Source organism: Macaca thibetana, chromosome 16 (genome assembly GCF_024542745.1).
Source record: "Macaca thibetana thibetana isolate TM-01 chromosome 16, ASM2454274v1, whole genome shotgun sequence".
Lineage (NCBI taxonomy): Eukaryota > Metazoa > Chordata > Mammalia > Primates > Cercopithecidae > Macaca > Macaca thibetana.
Window position 1 is genome coordinate 32692085 of NC_065593.1, and position 21096 is coordinate 32713180.

Consider the following 21096-nt stretch of genomic DNA (forward strand, 5'->3'; position numbering starts at 1 on the left):
ACCAGCAGGCACGGGGAGAGATGTGGGGCCACATGCAGAGTCATTCAGGCAGATCAACAAACCTGAAACGGACATAGACAAGGAGAGAAAAACTACCACAAGAAATACACATACACATGGGAATAAACCAGGTATACCCCTACACAGAACCACAAAACCAGCTTCTGAGAGTCACAGAGACCCAGAAAGTCAGGCAGCCAGAGACACAAATACTAAGCGATTCTTAGGCAGAGTCAGATCTCCATTCATTCACTCCACAGAAATGTACTAGGATCCTACTATGTGCATGCATGGGAAGATAAAAGACAGTCTTTGACCTTACAGAGCCCGTGGTCTGGTAGGAGAATGCCAGCGTGGAAATGGATATTACAATACAATAAGCAAAAAACACAAAGATGAAAAGACGAGGCCTAGAGAAGCGCAAAAAGAGAGCCAGGATTAGAAAAAGACACACAGACACCCAGAGGTGCCCAGACAGAACAAGGCAGAAGCGGAGACACACAGGTGCTCAGAACGAGAACCACAGACAGATGTTCACAGATGTGCACACGTGCAGACACACATGCCAACACCTCTGCTGTACAGGAGTAGAGAAGAAGGCCCCTTCCCGGGACCCTCCCTCAGCAGATCTCAAGCTTTCCCCTGTGGGGATGCCGGGGATGGAGATAGCTAAGCTTTCTTCTTGAGTGGTACACAAGCCCATGTGGGGCAGGAGTCAGGCCCTGATGCAGGCAAACAGATCTGGAGACGTGTGAGTAGATGAACAGGAGATGGCAGCTACTGGGGCTGCTCTCCATCTCCCAACTGTCCTGGGAGCCAAGGCCAAGGGCCCTGCTCCTGCAGACTCTGAGGCAGAGCCCAGCTGTGGCTATGATGGCAATGCTTGGGCCAGCATCGGCCTCCCTCAACCCAAGAGCCCCTCCACTGGCCCCCTTGCAGAGGAAGGTAACTCTCCCAATCTTAAGCAAGTCCTTAGAGCTCAAATTCTTTGGGTCTAGCTTAAATCCCTCCCGCTGCAGCGTAAGTTCAACTCCAGTGTAAGAGTGTCAGAGCTCAAGGCCTCAGAATAGGTGCTACCAGGAGAGATGCCAGCTTCCTCGTGATCCCAGGTCAGGGGCCTGGCCTGCTGGAAGGTGCCTACAGCAGCACTCCCCCGGAGAGGCGCTGGGCCCACCTCCACCACACTGAAGCTAATTTGGGTGCGGGGAGTTGCTCATGATTCCACAGGGGTGGATTTGGAAAGGGTGTCGACTCCTCAAGCCACACGGCTTCCTCCGACAGCACCCGACCCCTGGTTCCTAGTAGAGTGGGGTGGGCCTCTAGGGGACCTGAACACAAGAGGTTGACCCCTGCCACAGCCCACACACAGGGGGCTGAAGAGGGTTTGGGTGTGGGCCTGGGAAAGGGGAGGGGGATGGGTACATAAAGCCTGCCCTGACCACCCCGCACTGCCCTCCACGCTGCCAACAGCACAGGGTGGGACACCCAACAAGCTGGCCACGCCCCACCTGCCTCCCTGCCCGGCTGCCTCTTCTCACCGCCTGAGCCCCGGGTGCCCTACTTTCCTCCGCCTCCTCCCGCACACCGTTTCCCTCCGTCCAATGCATTTGCTGGGGGGACCTCCTCACTTAGCTCAACACTGAGGTGTGGCGGTGACAAAAAAAAAACACAAAATCGTAGGGAGCTGGCGGGCTGGCGAGGGAGGGGCGAAGGTGGCCGCGCCCCAGCAAGTAACCGCACCAATGGCTCCATCAAGGGCAGACAGGACTCAGAGAGGAAGAAGCCGCGCCGCAGGGGCTCCCCAGTCCCCGTCCCAGCGTGGCTGTCCCTTGACCCCGCTGACTACCCAGGCCCTAGGCGCTGGCCTCGGGTCCCCAGCCCCACAGGCAGCCCTGCCGAGAGCGCGTGCGCGCTGGGGCCCTCCCATCCGGGCGGGGGCGCGCGGATGGGGCGGGGGCGCGCGGGCGGCCTCCCAAGACTGTGCACCGCACGCCGGGCGTGCATCACGCACCGGGCCTGCCCCCCGGATGTTAAGTGCAGGGCCCAGGCTTAAGTAGCAATTAAGGCTGCCAGGGAAGAAAGAGAAGACCAAACCGCCTGTTTATTTCCCTCCCTGACCTCCCCCATCACACATACCTCTTAGTTGGAAGAAAAGAGGGAAAGAGTAAGAGAGAAAGAAAAAAAAAAAGTAAACGAAACCTCACTGCAATTAGGAGAGCCGGCTGGGGGGGGGGGGGGGGGAAAGATACGCATTAAATGGATGTTTCTGCACAAAAACCCCAGGCTGACAACATCTCTGGCCTTGTAAGGGGGAAATGACTGTGCCTCGGTGTTTACATAGCCGAAATCAGGGGGAATTATGCTGTCATACTGACAACTGTAGGAGGACAATTTTAAAATTACACCGTTCAACACCTTTAATGATTTGTAACAGAAGAGGTGTGGCTACTCCTATTAAATGTGTTGCCAAATCAATAAAAGGGATAATTGGAGTTGTTAGAGCAAATTATAGCAGCGTCTCTTCTGTTGCTGTACAATGTTCCCTTGTAAACTGCTATTACAGGCAGCGCCGTATTTCTCTCTTATTTGGCCGCTTTGTAATGAGTTGGCATTTTGCAGCATAATAGTTCCACTTTCTTTTATGGAGCTCTCACTTTAACTTTTTCTCCTTTGTGCAGCCTATAATTTCCTTGCCCTGCCTGCCTCCCTGCCTGTTTTCAGAGGTGGCCGCACTGCCTGTCAGCAGCCTCTGGGTGATACTATATTATTTCACATTATTTTCAGGCCTTTTCAATTGGCAGTTGGATGGGGTTGAGGGGTAGATGGATCTGAGGGGATGGGGATGCAGAAATGGGGGAGAGAGGAGACAGGACCAGGAGGAGAACTAAAACATTTACAGAAATGGAAAGGAGAGGGTGCAAGGGGGCACCCTTGCTCCCAGGTTGGCCTTGCTCCCAGGGATTGGGGACTCAAGAGCCCCCAGAGCAGGGACTCTAGCCGCTGGTTTAGCTATTGGGGTGAGGGGGTGTATAGTGCCCTGCCAGACCCCAGCTTCACTCTCAGCACCCCAGAACCTCTGACTCTCCCTGCTCATAAAAACAAAACAGGCCGGGCACCGTGGCTCACGCCTGTAATCCCAACACTTTGGGAGGCTGAGGCGGGTGGACCACCTGAAGTCAGGAGCTCAAGACCAGCCTGCTCAACATGGTGAAACCCCGTCTCTACTAAAAACACAAAAATCAGCCTGGCGTAGTAGCATGCACCTGTAGTCCCAGCTACTCGGGACACTGAGGCAGGAGAATCGCTTGAACCCAGGAGGCAGAGGTTGCAGTGAGCTGAGATTGCGCCACTGCACTCCAGCCTGGACGACAAAGCAAGGACTCCATCTCAAAAACAAAAAACAAACTGATAAACAGCTCAAAACTAAGAAGCTACTGATTCTCTCCGTTCCCTCAGGCACCAAGAGCTTAGGCACGGCCACAGGAAGGGTGTGGGGCTGTACCCCTGGGAGCATCTTGGGACTCCCAGATGGATAGATATTAGGGGATGGAAAAGCCATTCCCACCACAGACAAAGCCTGAAGCCACTGGGAATGCTGAGGCACCGTGGTCGTGGCCGAGGCAGGTGATGAAGACTATCATAGGCCTGTTCTTGGCAATGTATCGGCTGTCCTAAACAGAGCACTGGACCAGGAGTTCAGAAGCCTGGTTCCAGACTTGAAGGAGCCTCCTCGCCTCACCCACCTTCAGGGCTTGCCCCTGACTGGAAAGGACAGAACCCTTGGTCAGCTGGAGAACAATCTGGTTGTGTATATCATTCAGTTCCGAGACAGCAATAAAAGCCTGGGCCCAGACAAACCTCACTCAGTCAGTCCCTGTGCTGGACTGCACGACAATCAATCTGAATTACCAAGAGGTCTCAGTGAGAGACAATTGGAAAAGAAATGCCATTTTATTACTTCCACGGAGCTGCCATCCCTGGAACCCATCTGCTGCCAAGCAGCGCAGCAGCAGGACCCGCCACGATGAGCAGATAAGACTTGATGGTGGACAAATCAGATTCATTTGCAATGAGCAGCAGCAATTTGCCTGCCAACAATGAGCAAAGCCCTAATTCTCTTTGGTAGGTTCCTTGTGGCCTTTTGAGTGTCCTCTTTTTTCTAACCTTCATGATTCAAGCTAACTTTTTCCCAAGGGGGCAAATGAAAGTCGACCTGCCTAAGTGCAACCAGAGGAAGTTTGGGATTACTGAGTTTCAGTGAATACCATTTAGCATGTGACAGATTTCCAGGTGCCAGTCACTAGCTTCTTAATTTAAACAATAATCAGTCCCATCAAGTCCCAGCAAAATGAAAACACATGAACAATTCCGAAAACATATGAACAGTTCCATAGCATCTGCTTTTAAAAGGAGCTGACATTTTTCTGTATACTAGTCCATACCAACAATGCTGCAGTTCCGCCAACAGTTAACTGTCAATCCATCCAATGTGTCTCCTCTGTTCCAAGCACTGTACTGAGGAGCTGGGATCCAGCGGAAAATGAAACACCATTGCTGCTCTCCTGGAGCTGACATTCTGATGGCCACCCGATAATAATAACAACGACAATAATCATAACACAGCAATCCTTACGCTAGAATTGTGTAAAAGCAACAGTAAAATGTTTTCACTCATCATCTCATCAGAGGCATTGGGGTACAGTGAAAAGAGCATTGAAGAATCAGGAAATGTGGCTTCTAGCTCCAGGTCTGCAACCTGAGGGCACCTTCCCTCTCAGAGCCTGTTTCTTAATTCGTAAACTGAAGGTGTACATATTAGTCCGTTCTTACACTGCTATAAAGAACTACCTGAGACTGGGTAATTTATGGAGCGGTTTAATTGACTCACAGTTCTGTAGACTGTACATGAAGCATAACTGGGAGGCCTCAGCAAACTTACAATCATGAAGGTGAAATGGAAGCAGGCGAGTGGCAGAGCAGGAGAGAGAGAGCAAAAGAGAAAGTGCTACACACTTTTTTTTTTTTTTTAAGACAGAGTCTCGCTCTGTCGCCCAGGCTGGAGTGCAATGGTGCAATCTCGGCTCAATGCAACCTCCGCCTCCCGGGTTCAAGCGATTCTTCTGCTTCAGCCTCCTGAGTAGCTGGGATTACAGGTGCATGCCACCACGCCCGGCTAATTTTTGTATTTTTAGTAGAGACGGGGTTTCACCATGTTGGTCAGGCTGGTCTGGAACTCCTGACCTCGTGATCCACCCACCTCGGCCTCCCAAAGTGCTGGGATTACAGGCGTGAGCCACCGCGCCCGGCCTGGAAGTGCTACACACTTTTAAACTATCAGATTTCATGAGAACTCTACCACGAGACAGCACTAATGGTGCTAAACCACTAGAAACTGCCCTCATGATCCAATCACCTCCCACCAGGCCCCTCCTTCAATATGTGGAGATTACAACTTGACATGAGATTTGGGTGGGGACACACCATATCAGTGTATTTACTTATTCAACAAATATGCACTGTGTATCTACTATGTGTCAGGCACTACATCAGGCACTAAAGATGCAAAATGAGCAAGACAAGTGTAAGGCTTGCTCCTACGGATCTTACCATCTAGAAGCAGAGACAGACATCAATCAATCAGCATATAATTACAGAATATAAGATAAATGCTGGGAAAGAGAAGACATGAGCTTTTGTAATAGCCAAAACCTGGAAACAACTCACATGCCCAAAAGAGACCAGAGTGACTGAAGTACAAGGGACAGAATGGTCTTAGATGAAGCTGGAGAGGCAGGCAGGAGTCCTGGGAAAGCAGGAACAGGTCAAGGATTTGGCCCTTGATCCAAAGGGCAAGAGAAAGCTACAAAAGGGTTTTAAGTGGGAGAGCAACAGGACCCAAATGCTATGTTAGGAATACTCTTTGCTGCAGCTATACTGGACAGAAGGGATTGGAGAGGCCCAGAGGAGGAAGAGGGAGGTTGGGTGGGAGTTCTACGCAGTGACCCATAAGAGCATTAACAGTGGCTTGCAATAAACAAATGAAAGGATGCTCAACATCATTTATCATTAGAGAAACGCAAGGTACAATCCCCATGAGATTCTACTACAGACCCATCAAGAGTGGTTATATTTTACAAGACTGACCAAGAATACCAAGAAGTGTTGATGAGGATATGAAGCACCTGGAACTCACATACACTGCTAGGGGGAATGTAAATCAATGTAACTACTTTGGAAAAAGATATTTGGTACTATCTTTTAAAGCTAAAAATAAATGTACTCTATATCCTAGCATAATGTCCACTAAAAGACACAAGCTTTCTTTATAATAGCCAAAAGCTGGAACAACTCAAATGTCCACCAGTTATAGAATGAACAAATAAATTATGGTCTGTTCACAAAATGGAACATTATGCAGCAGTTAAAAAGAACAAACTACTGATTGATGCATGCTACATGGGCGAATCTCACAACACAAGGGAGGACACACTGCATGGTGCTATTTATATGAAATTCAAAATCAGGCGAAGAAATCTGTAAGAATAGCAGTCAGGATAGCTATTATCCTTGGGAGGGATAATGACTGTAGGGAGGTAGAGGAAGCCTGCTATAAAGCTAGGAATGTATAGCTTGATCTCAGCAGTGGTTACCTGGGTGTAAAACTTCATCCAGCTGCATGCTTAGGATTTGTGCACTTCACTAAATATAAACTATATCTTAGAAAAGCTTAATAAAAAGAATTGACAGTGGCTTGGACTAGGAAGATAGCAGAGGTGATGGGGAGATACAAAATAGATTTGAAAAGGTAAAACAATGCTTGCCTACCTTGCCTCAGCAGAGTACTAAGGATGGAATGGGGTAATGCACAGGAAAGGCTGACATCCCAGTGGCTTTCTTGCTGTGAATATTCCAACTAAAACAAAAATGGCCGGCTGTGGTGGCTCATGCCTGTAATCCCAGCACTTTGGGAGGCTGAGGTGGGAGGATTGCCTGAGCCCAAGAGTCTGAGATCAGCTTGGGCAACATACCAAGAACCATCTCTACAAAAAACAAAGAAACCCAACAAAAATTAGCCAGGCATGGTGGCATATGCCTGTAGTCCCAGCTACTTGGGAGGCTGAGGTGGGACCAGGAAGTTGAGGCTGCAGTGAGCTATGATGGTAGCAGTGCAAGTCAGCCTGGGTGGCAGAGTGAGACCCTGGCTCTAAAATAATAATAATAAATTGGCCGGGTACCTTGGCTCACGTCTGTAATTCCAGCACTTTGGGAGGCCAAGGTGGGTGGATCACTTGAGGTCAGGAGTTCGAGACCAGCCTGACCAACATGGTGAAACCTAAGTGGTTTCACTAAATGGTCTCTACTAAAAATACCAAAAAAAAATTATCTGGGCATGGTGGTGGGCGCCTGTAATCCCAGCTACTTGGCAGACTGAGGCAGGAGAATTGTTTGAACTTGGGAGGTGGAAGTTGTAGTGAGCCGAGATCGTGTCACTGCACTCCAGCCTGGGCAAGAGAGTGAGACTCTGTCTCAAAAATATAAAATAAAATAATATAAAATAAAATAAACAAAAACAAAAACAAAAATTCCAGGCTTAGAGCTAATTTTTTATGAACAGCCCCGCAATTAACACCAACCTCAGCACACCCTGAAGGAAGAGCATAATGAAAGTGTTTGCTGGCAGTATGGGCTATCTGGCTTTAAAGAAGGCGTAGGGTCATCCAGCAGGCCTAGAACCAGCATCGGGACTGACTAGGCTGAAGGACACCCCGCGCTTCCTCGTAGTAAAGAGGCCACTTGCTTTCCAGCTGCAGCGTAACCACTGGTGGCTGCCCCCAGGTCCCTCCTTATTCTAATTGCATTGAATCACACCATTTTCATGGGATAACGGGATTTCCACGGGTGACATGGGGTTGCCGCTAAGACTGGATGAGGCTGCTGCCAGTGAAATAGGATGACAGATCCTTAGGGGAAGTCACCAAGAGCTTACCAAGTGCCCTCCCCACAACCGTGTGAGGCAGGCATGTCTAACGGAGAACACCAACCCTCAGAAAGGGGCAGCGGGTTTCTCAGGCCAGGCTGGTAAGAGCAGAGTGAAAACTGGCACCAGACTTTGCAACTAGAGCACGGTGATGTTCCCACCACATCTCAGCCACCCGGCTGGTCCACTAATGTGGCCCCTCCCTACCCCACCACCCAAGCTGTCTCTGACAGCATCAACCATGGCAAAGCCAAATTCACTGTCCTTGCCAGGCAGAGGCTCAAATTGGCAGAGTCACTGGTAAGTAACTTCATTCAGCAGACCCCCTTCTTTTTTATGCCCTGGGGGGCCATTTCATGGCTCACTCCTTTTGAAGGTCCCCCAGGGAGCTGTGCTGCTTAGAATGAGAGAGTCCACCAGGGCACTAATGATGCAGACATGGGCAACTCGTCGTATCTGCTCTAAAAGTTTTTCAGGCCAAGATCATTCTTGCCATGGTCGATGGTGTGGAATTCTGGGTTTAAATTAGGTTCCTGGGCCAGGTGCAGTGGTTCACGCCTGTAATCTCAGTACTTTGGGCGGTTGTGGCAGGAGGACAGCTTGAGCCCAAGAGTTTGAGATTAGCCTGGGCAACATAGTGAGACCCCATCCCTAAAAAAAAAAAAAAAAATGTAATTAGGTTCCTGTTTGAGAGCGTAATGGGTCCAAAAATACCTTGGGAGGAAGCTCTAAGTTTGCCAACAAAGGACCCCTCCCGGCCACCTCCACACACAGAAGGGGAGACCTTCCCGGTGGGGAGAACACCTATCAGTCTCTGTCACTTTGGCCTCAGGATGTTTGTCTGCTTCTCCCGGCTCTGAACTCTGAGTACCTCCCTGCCCTCAGTAGGTGGCTTAGAATTCCACACTTCCTTCCACATGCTCAGAGGCCAGTATCACCCTAAAATGTGTTTCTCCAGCCGAGCAAACGCCCAGCTAGGGGCAGTGTAGTGAAAGTCTCAGTCCAGAGACTCTTATGATAAAACACTTTTTTCTTTAATGCAATTTAATTTCCATTCTGAGTCCTTGCGCCACTGGCAGTGGAAAATAAGTCAGTCTCAGTGATTTTTGAATTTTCTCGGAGTTCTTGTCCTTTCCCTAGACTTCCATCTAAGTTCTGGGAGGGCACCTGTAGTGCTGGGGGCTGGGTGGGGAGAGTATCACGTGATCCTCCGTGTGATCTCTTCATGCAGGCGCCTCTAAGAGGACCTTCTCTCTTGTCCAAGTGGCACTCTCAGTTCTGTGTCATTCCAGGTCATGATGGAAGGCATGTTAAGGGGTCTGCTCCTCCTGTCGGGGCACTGGATTCTCCACGAAGCTATCTAGATGCCACCTCTCAGCCACACCCTCTGGGCTCTCAGGGGTCTGCCTGGGCTCAGGCCTCATCCTCTGAGGTCCTTTGAGGCAACGATACTGATGGGGTCAAAGGAAGGGATGTTATGAAGGAAGAAAAAAATCAATATTTCAAAAAATTCCCACCATAGAAGTGATATTTAGGAAGCACCTGTATGTAATAATAAACATTTATTGAACACCTAGTATATGCCAAGTACTATGCTGGTGTAAAGAAATAAAAGAGGGCCAGGCGTGGTGGCTCATGCTTGTAATCCCAGCACTTTGGGAGGCTGAGGCGGGTGGATGGCTTGAACTCAGGAGTTTGAGACCTGCCTGGACAACACAGGGAGACATTATCTCTACAAAAAAAAAAAGAAAAAAAAAACAGAAAAATTAGCCAGGCACGATGGCACACGCCTTTGGTCCCAGCTACTTGGGAGGCTGAGGTGAGAAGGTGTGCTTGAGCTCAGGAGGTCGAGGCTGGAGTGAGCTATGATCCTTCCACTGTACTCCAGCCTGGGTGACAGAGTGAGACTCTGCCTCAAAAAAAGAAAAGAAAAGAAAGATAAAATAAAAGAGGCCAGCACGGTGGCTCACGCCCATTCCCAGCACTTTGGGAGACCACGGCAGGAGAACCACTTGAGCCTAGCAGTTTGAGATGAGCCTGAGCAACATTACAAGTCCTAGTCTCTACAAAAATAAAAATAAAAAAAAATAGCAGGGTGTGGTGATACATGCCCGTAATCGCAGCTGCTTGGGAGGCTGAGGCAGGAGGATTGCTTGAGCCCAGGAGGTCAAGGCTGCAGTGAGCTGTGATCACGCCACTGCACTCAAGCCTGGGTGATGGAGCAAGACCCTGTCTCAAAAAAAAAAAAAAAAATGAAAAGAAAAGAAAAGAAAAAAGTAAAGAAAGAAGTATTAAAAAAAGAAGAAGAAGAAGAAATAAAAGAGCCAATGAGGCCAGGCACCATGGCTCATGTCTGTAATCCCAGCATTTTAGGAGGGTGAGATTGAGGATCACTTGAGCCCAGGAGTTTGAGACCAACCTGGGCAACATAGTGAGACCTCATCTCTACAAAAAATTCAAAAATTAGCTGGGCATGGTAGTGTGTGCCTGTCATGCCAGCTACTCGGGAGGCTGAGGCGGAAGGATCACTTAAGCCCAGGAGGTCGAGGTTGCAGTAAACTACTACAGCCTAGGGTGACAGAGCAAGACCCTGTCTCAGAACAAAACAAACCAAAACAAAACAAACAAACATAAAAACCCCAATGTGCTGAGTAGGAGACTGGAGTGAAAAGGAAAACTGGAAGTTTGGCTGCAGACTGCTGGCCCTAATCACATCTCTGTCACTCCCGCCCTGTGACCCCAGGCAAATTCCTCCATAACCTCTCAAATTTTAGTTCCTTTATCCATGAAATGGGTTCAACATACGGTTTAAATCCAGTAATATGTTTTAAGAGTGACTTGTACACAGTAGGTGCGTAATAAATGATGTCATTATGCAAAAGAAACAGTGAGAGCTCAGAGGAGTGAGTGGCTTTCAGGATACACAAAAGCAAAAAAGAAGGACTAAATGATTTTTTAAACTTTAAACATATACTTAAATGTAGAGAAAAAAGTAACAAACACCCATAGTCCCACCACCCAGAATTAACCACTATTAGCATCTTGGCACAGCTGGGCATCTCAGCCCAGATTTTTTTTTCTAAAGTAAAATCATCCTACTGCTTTTGCAAGTATGATCCATACTTATTCTAAAGAATTCAAGCAATGATTAAAAATTCCAAGCTGAAAGCAAACAAAGTCACCCCAAATCCCACCACTTAGATCACTGATGGATTTTGAACTGGTGGAGTGTTGGGGTGATGATCAGGTCTATGCAATAAAGAGATCGCTGGCTCTCAATGGAAGAGAGTCCAGGAGAGAGACCAGGGAGGAGGCAGGAAAGGACAAGGACTTACCCTAGGTGGTGGCAGTGGCAAAGAAGAGGATGGACTGGATTTCAGAGACAGCTGGAGCAGACCTTCCCATGGGTATTCTAAACCCCTTCCTTGCTTCAAGCTAAATCCCTAGAAAGCCACATACCTGGATTACATAGGTTGGACTCCTGTAGGATTACCTCCATTGAGTTTGAGCTTTAACATGGTGCCCTCAGCTTTTACTGAGGGCAGACACAAGAAACAAGCACAGGAAGACCATGGCTGCACTTGCTGTAAATCTGCAATCAGAGGCTTTGTCTATCATGCTGCTCAGAGTCCCTGTGTGACTGCCTTGTGTGAAGATGGCCTGTTTGAATGTAGTACCAAGGAACAGTTTGTCTCTCTTAAAAAAAAAAAAAAAAAAAAAAAAAAAAAGGAGCATGCAGTTTTCTCCCAGATAGTGGCAATTATGTAATCTATTTCCCTTTTTGCCCTGGTTGCCAAGAAGTTCAGAGCCTAATTTCATGTTACACAGGTTCTATGCCTAAACATCTTTACCTCTTTCTCATTGTTTTTCATTTTAATTTCAGTTACTTTGTTGTAGTTACATGTTTTGAGAAAATCCTTTATGAAAATAACTCGCATCTCAGAGGCTGTTGAACAATAGGTATTCAGTAAGTATTTGATAGAAGAATAAAGTGGTAAATTAAAAAGACAAATTTTAATTCTGCTTGGCAGCCAAGCAGGGCAGTTCAGAGACAGACACCTCCAGTGGCCATAGGCACAGCCCACAGGAAATGGGGCATTTGAAGAATTAATGGAACCATCTCTTCTGCACTGAGTGAGCAAGACTTACTCCCGCCCTCTCTAAGCCTGAATGCTATTCAGAAGACACTGAACCAGTGAAGAGAAGAAACAAAAACGTGGTATGAGTATATGTGTGTGTGACCAGTGCAGTTATTCTCAGCAATAACCACACTCTGCCTGTCAAATTTTTACTCATCTTCAGAGTGAAAGGCAAGTCACCCTGGATCCCCCAGCCCATAGTTATAATCATTGCCATTGCCTGTATGCAGTGCTTTACAAACTGTATACACACACGGCTTCCCATTCAATTCTTGCAACAATCCTGCAAAGTGAGTGGTATTAGCACTGTCCCCATTTCACAGGTGAAAAACTTGGGGCTCTTGAGCTGTGTGTGTGTGTGTTTTGTTTTTTTTTTTTTTTTTGAGACAGAGTCTCACTCCGTTGCCCACACTCGAGGGCAGGGGTGTGATCTCTGCTCACTGCAATCTCCGCCTCTTAGGTTCAAGCAATTCTCCTGCCTCAGCCTCCTGAGTAGCTGGGATTACAGGCACACACCACTATGCCCAGCTAATTTTTTTTGTTTTTAGTAGATACAAGGTTTCACCATGTTGGTCAGGCTGGTCTCGAACTCCTGACCTTCTGATCCACCCGCCTCAGCCTCCCAAAGTGTTGGGATTATAGGCATGAGCCAAAGCACCCAGCCTGTATTGTTTCTTAAGGTAATCCACTAGGCATATGTAGCAATTGAACACTTGAACTTGACTAGTCCAAATTGAGACGAGCTCTAAGTGCAAAATATACAACAGACTTCAAAGATAGTGTCCCTTCCCAAAATGCAAAAATCTCATTAATAATCTTTATACCGATTACGTGCTTATATGTTAATATCTTGATATTATTAAGAAAATAAAATATATTCTTAAAATTAATTTCACTTGTTTCTTTTTACTTTTTAAAAGAGGGCTACTAGGACATTTGAAATGCTACACTAGTGCTACTCCAGAGCAGTGGGTGCATAGGCCGACAAATGTTTTCCATAAAACATTTCTGTAAAACTGGGGCTGGGCACAGTGGCTCACACCTGTAATCCCACCACTTTGGGAGGCCAAGGCAGGCAGATTGTTTGAGCTCATGAGTTTGAGACCAACCTGGGCAACATAGTGAAACCCTGTCTCTATAAAAAATACAAAAAATTAGCCGGGCATGGTGGTACGTGTCGGTGGTCCCAGCTACTCGAGAGGCTGAGGCGGGAGGATCGCTTGAGCCTGGGAGGCAGAGGTTGCAGTGAGCTGAGATCACGCCTCTGCACTCCAGCCCGGGTGATACAGCCAGACCCTGTCTAAAAAGAAGAAAAAAAATTATATAAAACCAATTGTAAATATTTTAGGCTTTGTTGGCCATATCGTCTCTGTCACAACTGCTCACCTCTGCCATGGTGCAAGAACAGCCATAGATGATGGTAAACAAATGGGTGCGGCCAGGATCCAATAAATTTTATTTATGAAACAGCAGGCTGAGCAGTAGTTTGCTGATTCTTGCTCTAGAGTCATAGAGAAGCAGCACAGGGCAAGAGCTCAGGATTTGGAGTAAGAGAGGTTTGGATTCTGGTTGTGGCTGTTGCCAACTGTGTAACTGTGGGTAGGTTAGTCAGCTACTCTGAACCTCAGGTTCTTTGTCTAAAACATGAGGATAAGTCCAGTAGAAAGTGGGCAGAAAACATGGAGAGACAATTCATAGAATACAAATGGCCAAGAGATTTGGAAAATATGTTTAAATTCCCTGCAAGGGACAATGAAGATTAAGACAATAAAGAGATACATTTACCTCCCAATTGAAAAGTGGTTTTTTTTACATTGTAAAGTGTGCAGTTAAATATATGTCCCATACATGGTGAATGGGGATGGAAATCGATATATCCCTTCTAGAAAGCAATTTGGCAATATGGATCAAAATCTTTAAAAATGTATACCCTTTGATCTAGCAATTCCACTTGAAGAAATCTATCCTAAGGAAATAATCAGAGATGTGGACAGAGATTTATGTACAAAGATGTTCACTGTAGCATTATTTATTATATAATAGTAGAAAACTGGAAACAGCCTATTTATGTCTAGCAATTAGAATAATGATTAAATTTTAACACATCAATTGGATCAATACTAAGCAAATATAAAAATAGTGTTTAAAATATTTAATAACATAGGAAAATGTCCCCTTTATAGTGACAAGTGGAGAAAATGGTCCAAGGCCATATATACCAGGCCATGCTAGGAATGGAGGTTGAAAGTACATATATTGGGCCAGGCGTGGTGGCTCACACCTGTAATCCCAGCACTTTGGGAGGCCAAGGCAGGCGGATTGCCCGAGGGCAGGAGTTCAAGACTAGCCTGACCAACATGGAGAAACCCCATCACTAATAAAAATACAAAATTAGCTGGGCGTGGTGGCTCATGCCTGTAATCCTAGCTACTCAGGAGGCTGAGGCAGGAGAATGGCTTGAACCCGGGAGGTGGAGGTTGCAGTGAGCTGAGATCATGCCATTGCACTCCAGCCTGGGCAACAAGAACAAAATCCCATCTCAAAAAAAAAAAAAAAAAAGAAAAAAGAAAGAAAGTACATATATTTGCACAGAGAAAAAGAGTGGCAAAAATGCACCAATATGATGCCAAGTGTTATTTCCAGATGGTGAGATTATGCGTGATATCCATTTTCTTTATTATTTTTTGTGTTTTCTGATGTTCTTTGTTTAACACGTATTACTTTAATCATCAGGAAATTAATCAACCCAATCAAGAAATGGGCAAAGCATAGGCATCAATGGGATATAAAAAGAGTAAAGAAGACAGAAAAAAGGGAAAATAAATGTAAACATCCCCAGTCTCAGTAGTAACCAGGGAACTTAAAACAATGAAGACTTTTTTTCATATACGAGTTTAGCAAAAATGGAAAAAATATGCATAATAGCCATTAATGGCAAACGGATCAGGAAATGGGGGTCCTCCCATATGCCTTGCGGGGAGCATGCAGCCCTTTTGGAGGACAGTTTGGCAACAACTAGAAAAATATTCAAGGCACATTCTGTTCCATTCAGTAATTCCACTTCTAGCTGCTGAGCACATGTGCATGAAAAGCCTGTATTAGAATACCCAAGGAAGCATTGCTCATTGCATTCAATATCAAAAAATCAGAAATAATCCACATGTCTGTCAATGAGTGAATTATAGTAAGTCCATTCTGTGGAATATTAGGTAGAAGTTAAAAGAATGAACTAGGTCTACATATATCAACATGAAAGGAGGAAAATCTGCAGAACAATACAACGGAATGATCACATTTATGAGGAAAAATCTTTCTATACATTGTCATACATATATAAAGGTTCTGGGAAAATTCTACCTCGAAGCTCTTTGAGGGGGAGGAGGAGAGTGTGAGTGGGGTGCAGGGAGGTGATAAGGAACTTCTCCCTCGGATTCCATAAGCTTCTCTCTCATGAAGAGCTTTAGGTTAAGCGCTCAAACTCTGGAGATAGACTGCCTGGACTTAAACCATTTTCCTGGCTTCACCATTTATTGTGTGACTTCAAGCAACTGAAAATCTCAGTTTCCTCATGTGGTAAACAGAGGTGACAATAATATTACCCGCCTCGTAAGGATGTTGAGAAAATGAGATGAGAGGCTGGGTGTGGTTGCTCACACCTGTAATCCCAGCACTTTGGGAGGCCAAGGTGGGCAGATCACTTGAGGTCAGGAGTTCAAGACCAGTCTGGACAATATGGTAAAACCCCGTCTCTACTAAAAATATGAAAATTAGTTGGGCGTGGTGATGCATGCCTGTAATCCCAGCTATTAGGGAGGCTGAGGCAAGAGAGTCACTTGAGCCCGGAGGCAGAGGTTGCAGTGAGCTGAGATTGTGCCACTGCATTTTAGCCTAGGCGATAGAACAAGACTCTGTCTCAAAAAAAAAAAAAAAAAAAAAAGAGAGGTAATACAAACAAAGCATTTAACACTGGCACATAGTAGGCCCTCAAACCTCACTACCAAGACATTTAGTAGTCACTGTCATTATGGCTAGTAACACAGCACTTAAAATATTCTCATTAAATACTTGTGCAAAAATAAAAGTTACAAAAGTGCCAACACATTTACATACACCTAAGTGAGCATAAGAATCCCAAACTTGGAAGGGAATTGTGAAAAGTGGGCACCTGGCACACAGCAGATGACAAGTTTGAGGGTGTCACCCCTGGAGTCAGTCTTGGTCCTGACACAGAATCTTCCACTAGCAAGTTGTGCAAGTTCTGCACACCTTAACTTCTCTGGACCTCAGAATTTTATTTACAGACCAGTGGGTAATAACAATATCTGTCTTATGGGGCTGTGGAATAATGTTCTTGGAAAAGTGCCTGACACAGAGTAAGCATTAACTATTGTGGCTGACGTTATTGATATTATGAGTAGTGGCACTACTACTCCTACTATTACTAAATGTCTTATCTCCCCAAAGTGGCCTCCAGACTCCTCCAGACCAGCAAAAACACCTCATTGTTGTGAGCCCCCATGAGCCCCTCACCAGTGTCTGACAGATAGTAGGCACTTAGATTTTCACAAGGTTGTTCTCACTGCTTTAGTTGGTATCATTTAAAAAATGGAACCAGAGGCAGCCTGAAGAAACAGAAAGCCCACGAGCTGTGCAGTCAGTGGCCTTAAATCCCAGCCCTGGTTCTTATCACCTGGTGACCTCAGGCTGGCATGTCATTGACTGAATCTCCCTGATCCTCAAGATCCTCACCAGTGAGATGGTTTAATAATAGCATCCACCTCATAAGGCCATTAAGAAAGACAAATGAGGTAATGGACATGACACCCCCAGCCCTCTATAGGTGCCCAATAATGTTGTGTCCTTAATGATACCCCCCATGCTGACTTAATAGAGATGGCAATGGCATTTGCCTACTAAGCTCTGCTGTTTGGACCACAATTACACATCACTGCACACCTATCGCATGGTATGCCACAACTCAGGCCAAATGCCTAAGAGGAAATAGCCACTTGGAGTGCAGAATTTGCAAACTTGTAGAAGAGTGATAACTCCACAGGGTTTGGTTTGTATAAAACATGGGCTGGTGGCTGGGTGTGGTGGCTCACGCCTGTAATCTCAGCACTTTGGGAAGCCAAGGTGGGTGGATCACCTGAGATCAGGAGTTTGGGATTGGTCTAGCCAACATGGTGAAACCCTGTCTCTACTAAAAATACAAAAATTAGCCGGGCGTGGTGGCAAGTGCCTGTAATTCCAGCTACTTGGGAGGCTGAGGTGGGATCATTGCTTAGACCTGGAAGGCGGAGGTTGCAAAGAGCTGAGATCACGCCACTGCACTCCAGCCTGGGTGACGGAGCAACACTCCATTAAAAAAAAAAAAAAAAAAGGCAGGTAGGAATGGGTAGAATCAAAATAATAATAGTAGTAATCACAATAGCAACAGCAGTAGTGTTGTACCAGGCACTGAGCTAAGCACCTTACACGGCTCAACTGCTTTATTCTTTACAACATTCCTATAAGGCTGTACCCCTAATACAATGACCCCCAATTTACAGATGGGGAAACTGAATCTGAAAGCAAGAAAGGAACTCTCTCAAGGTCACAGAGCAGGAAGTGGCAAAGCAAAGACCCTGTTTCTAGAACTCAAGCTCCTAACTTCTCTAGTTGGAGGGGGATAGGACATGTGCATGTGCGCACACACTCCTGAGTCCTCAGTCAGCAAAGGTAGGTGGGTCTGCAGCACCTCAGGATTATCCTGCCCCTACTTTGTCTTCTCTGGTGAAGAACAAAGAGGCATCTCACAGCATGTCTAGGCAGAGCTGAGGCCCTGAACCCAGTGGTCTGTGCTCCTGGTTCAGCAGGAGCTGCCTTTTTCCTGGTTAAACACACAAAAGTGTCTATCCCAATCCTAAAATAACAATGCTAACAATATTTCTACTTTTCTGAATGATTACACATTTTTACAGTAAAGAAAAAAAAACTATACAAAAACCAAAATAAAGGCTTCAAAGGGTTGGGGAGCCAGGATTCAGGTATTCATGATCACTAACCGTCAAAGTGAAGACCCACCTGTGCTGCCCTCTTGGGGCCGGCAGATGGCGGGGCGGGGGCAAGAGGCTAGGAACAGAGAGGTACCAGTCTGATCTAAGCAATAGCCTTTATTCTCTCAAGACTTGGAGCACACGTAGGCCCAGTGGTGACCTGGGCATGGGGCCTCCGGAACAGCCCCCTCCCCAGACTTTCCAGACAGAGATGGGTTGGCTGACAGATTTCCTTTTTTGCAGGGTGGACAGGGTCTCGGGTCTAGGCATGAAAGCTCTTGGTATCATTGACAGAGAAGAGAAACTGTGGCCAGTGAGATCTGTTCATCACTTCCCTTGTTTAATCGCCAGAAGCTGTGCTTTGTGAATGGGCAAGGAATCAGAATCTGATGTGTCGAGCAGGAGGCACAATGCGAACTCGAGTGACAAAGCCGGCTCGTGTGTGCACAAGTCCATGTGGCTGTGTGTAAGCACCTATCTGGGAGTATACAAAGGGAAGCTGGCCAGACACTCCCACGGTAATCTTACGGGTTTTCTTCCAGACCCAAGAGCCGGGGTTTCAGTTTCAGCGAGTGAGAAGGAGTCAGAAGGTGACACTGTGCCTGCATTCAAGGGTGCAAGATGCAGCAAGGGAAAGCCTCATGCCCAGGAGTGTCACCAGGAGTGTGTGGCTTTGGATGCCGGAGCCAGTGGGAGAGGCCACTGCTCCTTTCCTACCTAATCAAACCTCCTGGCATTGACAGAGGTGAATTGGGGGTGGAGAGATCTGCCTCGCCATTATCTCTGCTCTCGTGGCACCTTCTCCTCCCTCCCCTCCTCCTTCTCTCCCTCCTTCTCTCTCCCTCCCTCCATCCCGGCTTTGCTCCCGCCTATGAAAAATCAGCAAATAAAAAGTTACATTAACCCCACCCTGACCTCGCCGACATAATACACTGCAGGCTGATGCGCTGCCTTCGGAGGCTCGCTGAGAACCTGTCACTCTCCAATGTCCCGAGCACAGCCTGGGGAGCATTTACCGGATAATTAATATATTAAATGCATGAAAAATAGTTACACAGACTTCCCCTCCCTGCCCAGGGAAGGGGGGTGGGATGCAAAAAAGACAGATTCAGGCTGTATACCATCAATATAAAAGCATCCCCCGAATAGCCGTCATAAAAACTGTTCATAATTTTATAGCTTCATTCCTGTTGGAGCACCATAAAGGCAAGTCATATTTTTTACACTCAGGATGCCCCAAAAAAAAAAAAAGAAGAAGAAGAAGAAGCGAATGAGAAAACGAGAACTTGGCAGGAGGCGCCTTCACTCTCACCTGAGGGTGAGGGACAAGAAGGCGCCCCCCACGTTTGCACTCTCTGACCCCCTCCTTCCACCCTTTTCTTGGCCCAGCTGTGAATTCTGATGAGTCCATCAGAATAATTATTAATTGGATGATTTTATGACTTTTTATTTGGCCTTTTTTTCTTTTTGCTGATTCCATATTTGCCTTTTATGAGGACGGAGGTGGGGATAGAGATGGGGTGTCTCTCTGTGTCTAGGCCCTTCAACCCCTCTACCTTGCTTCTGGTAGGTGGGGGTACGAAGAGTGGAATGAGCAGGGTCTGGTTGAACCACCTGGATCTGTTAGGGTTCAGGTGTTAAGGGGCCCAAACCAGGTGTTGGAGAGAAAGGAGGAAGGGCTGGGCAGAATGTCTGTAGGGCCCCTGATCTCCCCACCTTCAGCTGGCATGGGATGGGCTCCTCAGGGTCCCCCGCAGAACCCAGATGTCCCTGCACAGACTCTCTCACACAAGCAGTTCAAGATTGGGGAAGGGAACGCAAGATCAGCTACAGACCCAGGCCTGACCCACACAGGCGGTGAGCAGGGCATCCAGAGCCAGAAGGAAGATTTCCTCTCGTGATCATTCTGTACTGCAGTGCCCCAAGAAGACATGGTAGTAAGATGATCTCTTCCCCAAACGCACGCGGCGCGTGCACAGGCACACACACACACCCATGCCTTCAGAGACACCTGACCTGCTCCCGCTGACCTGACCCCAAGAGGAAGCCTTGACCCCCTTCCTGACTCTGGAGTAGGGGATGAGGTGGAGGAAGTGTCCCCTCTCTTGGCAGGGTCGGGCGCGGGCGCAGCCGCTGAGCGAGAAAGACGCGAACACGCACTCCGGACGCCTCTGTGAGGAGCAGCGGACGCATGGGGGAGACAGATACTCGCGGAGACGCGCGGAGGAGGCGCCCCACTGCCTCTCACGTCCCGGCCGCCTGCCCCACCCACGCCTCCAGCCCGGGATCCCCATGGGCCGAGGGGCACGCGGAAGGGCCGGGAGGCTGGATGCCAGCCCAACTCGGGGCGGGGCTAGGGCGCGCGCCTGCGAAGAGGCCGCTGACCGTGGTGCTGAAAAGGCGGGTGGTCTCCAGGCACTGAGAAAAAGGGGGCGGCTAGGCTTCCAGCCTGGCCGGACCGGTCCAGCTTAGCACGCCCAGCCTCCCCGGGTATCTGTCACTCTGACGGGCTTGAGCCGATATCTTCCCAGCTGAACTGAACGGTTTGTGCCTCCCCTCTTTCGGGGTTTCTGCAGTCTGCCTGCCTTTACTTGCCCTGCCATCCCTGTAAAGGGTGGAAGCTGCCCCACCGTGGATACCATGTCTCCCCAACAAGACCATAAGACCAGGGGATCTGCCACTGCAGAGAAGGCCTCCCTGATCACACTGGCATCCCCTGAGACCAAGGGGTCTGTCTTCCCCAGGGGTCTGGGAGCTCCCTGATGGGCAGGCTCTGGTCTCTTCTATCAGATGGGCCTTCTTTAGGCCATCTTGTTCTCTCATCAGACTGAAACCTCTCGAAAGGCAGACTCTGTCTCCCTCATTAGACTGGGATTTTGCTATGCCAAATGTTATACACCCCTCCCCATATTTAGGCTCCCATGGAGCAAGAATTTATCTC

General features: G+C 47.5%; 1 protein-coding gene across 1 annotated transcript in view; it reads left to right on the forward strand.

Annotated features, from left to right (window-relative positions):
• Positions 1-1203: 1203 nt before the first annotated feature.
• Positions 1204-21096, forward strand: part of CA4 (carbonic anhydrase 4) — a 311698-nt gene continuing 291805 nt past the window's right edge. The window contains exon 1 of the mRNA XM_050764621.1: positions 1204-1207. The gene's annotated coding sequence lies outside the window, so the exon portion shown is untranslated. The remainder of the gene's footprint in view (positions 1208-21096) is intronic.